At 45.8% G+C, this 2,514-nt stretch overlaps 1 pseudogene; it reads right to left on the minus strand.

Annotated features, from left to right (window-relative positions):
- Positions 1-580: 580 nt before the first annotated feature.
- LOC106022535 lies at positions 581-2,253 on the minus strand (annotated as a pseudogene).
- Positions 2,254-2,514: the final 261 nt, after the last annotated feature.

Genomic DNA, 2,514 nt, shown 5'->3' on the forward strand with positions numbered 1-2,514 from the left:
TTTTTTTTTTTTTTTTTTTTGGTTTTTACGAGACAGGGTTTCTCTGTATTGTTTTGGAGGCTATCGGTCCAGCCCAGCCTCAAACTCACAGAGATCCGCCTGCCTCTGCCTCCAGAGTGCTGGGATTAAAGGCATGCGCCACCACCGCCCGGCGCTAGTTCTTCAGCCTCTGTAGGCAGGAAGTGTAGCTAACGAAGCTCAGGAACACACAGAATGAAGGGATTATGCTGGGGGTGGGGGGTGTGTACAGTGGTCACACCAGCATTCAGAATGGTGAGTTCAAGTCCAGCCTGGGCTACATAATGAGTTATAGGCCAGCCTGGTATACATAGCGAGAACCATTCAGCCCTAAAATACAGAAGGAAGTTAATAAATGTAAATAATTTAGAAGATTCCTTGGCAAGGCACCGGTACTGAAGAAACGTCATTCAGCAGTGAACAGTTCCACTCCCTGTCCGTGGTCCTGAAACATCATCGCTCTCCGGAGCCTAAGGAGGCTATGGGAAGGAGGCTGGACCAGTTCTCCCCAGGAATTCTGAACCAAGAGAGGCAATGGTGGTAGAAAAAAAAGAGCCTAGGGTTATGGGGAATCTATAGAGAAAGGTCTCAGAGAAATGAAGAGGGCTAGGTGTCTGTTGAACCACATGTTTAGCATTCCGTGGCTCAGGAAGAGCACAGGTTCCAGGCCAGCCTGGGTTATAGAGCAAGACCTTGTCTGGAAAACATGAAGGGGTCTGGAGAGATAAATCAATCTGTAAAGTGCTTGCCTTGCAAACTTGAGAACCCAAGTTTGACCCCCAGAACCTGTGTGAAAAGCTAGGCACAGCGCCATTGAGGAGGCAGAGACAGGAGATGATTACTCTCGCAACATCCAGTCTAGCCTAATGGGTGAGCCTCGGGTTCAGCGAGGGCCCCATCTCAAAATTATAATAATAATAAAGAGAATAAGGGACCAAGATGCCACAGAGAGTACAGCATTTGCTGTGCAAGTCTGACAGCCTGAGCTCGGTCCCTGGAACCCACATAGAGGTGGAAGGAGAGAACCAACTCCACGACTCAATCCCCACATGCACACCACGCCCAGACACCACATATGCATCTGATAATAGCAATGAAAACAACTTGTTAAAAAATAATGTGCCTGGGCTGTGGTGGCACACACTTTTAATCCCAGCACCAAGGAGGCAGAGGCAGGCGGATCTCTGAGTTAGGAACAAAAAGTTCTAGGACAGCCAAGGTTATTCAGAGAAACCCTGTCTTGAATAATAATAATAATAATAATAATAATGAGAATGGCATCCTGAGGAATAACATCCAAGGTCGTTCTCTGGCCTTGCCACATAGACACACACACACACACACACATACACACAAGCACACACACAACAGCACCAGAGACACAAACACACAAGCACCTCCTCCCACACACACACATACACACACCACACACTTGCAAACACATCAGAGACAAAAATACACACTCGAGCTAGAGAGATGGATCAGCAGTTAAGAGCACTGACTGCTCTTCCAGAGGTCCTGAGTTCAATTCCCAGAAAGCACATGGTGGCTCACAACCATCTATAGTGATATCTGGTGCCCTCTCCTGGTGTGCAGACACACATGCAGGCAGAACATTGTATACATAATAAATAAATCTTTAAAAAATACACACACATATATACACACACAAACACACAACACAAACACCACACACTCACATACAAACACTACACACACACACTCAAAAAACTTACTCTGAGAGTACCAACTTTTTTTGTTTGTTTTTTTGTTTTGTTTTTTAAACATTTAATGATGGAAACAAAAATATACCTAAAGCGAAGCTTCTGGAAAAACCATTTGTTCTTCCCTGTCTTATATCGTTCCTCAAACTTGACCTTGGCTTCCCACCTCACCTTGCGTTTCAGGGCTGGGTCTCTAAAGACATCCTTATTGACAACAGTTTTGTCCAAGGGGATGTCCACAGAGTACCTTGTGGGCATGAGGTGATTGTAGTTATAAACTTTCACAAAAGACTTGATCTTTGATCGCTTGGCGATTTTCTTCTTGCCCATGGCAGCAGTCACTTTTCGGGGATAGTGGTCAATTCCAGCTGTAAGGGCGGTCTGAGGTGCCGTCATCAATGTTCTTCACGATGACGGCTTTGCGTCCGGAGTAGCATCCAGTCAGGATCAGCACCACTTTCCCGGGTTTCATGAACTTGCCCATTTCGACAGCAAGCAGCCGGTTCCCAGCAGAAAGGCGAGAGTACTAACTTTGACTTGAGTGTCAGTATTAACATTTCAAATTTACCAGTCTTGACATAAAAGTTTTGGGGTGACAGTATCACCCCACAGAAATGTGAACTCTTGTTTGCCTTAGTATTTGAGATAGAATCATCCAATGTATCCCAGGCTGGCCCCAGACTCATTCTCCTCCTGTCCCTGCCTCCCCAGTGTGGGAATTATAGGCATGAATCACAACACCTGCCTCAAGGACAGAAACTTAGGTGTGTGT

The sequence above is a fragment of the Mesocricetus auratus genome, unplaced genomic scaffold (genome assembly GCF_017639785.1).
Source record: "Mesocricetus auratus isolate SY011 unplaced genomic scaffold, BCM_Maur_2.0 Super-Scaffold_100038, whole genome shotgun sequence".
NCBI classification, from domain to species: Eukaryota; Metazoa; Chordata; class Mammalia; order Rodentia; family Cricetidae; genus Mesocricetus; species Mesocricetus auratus.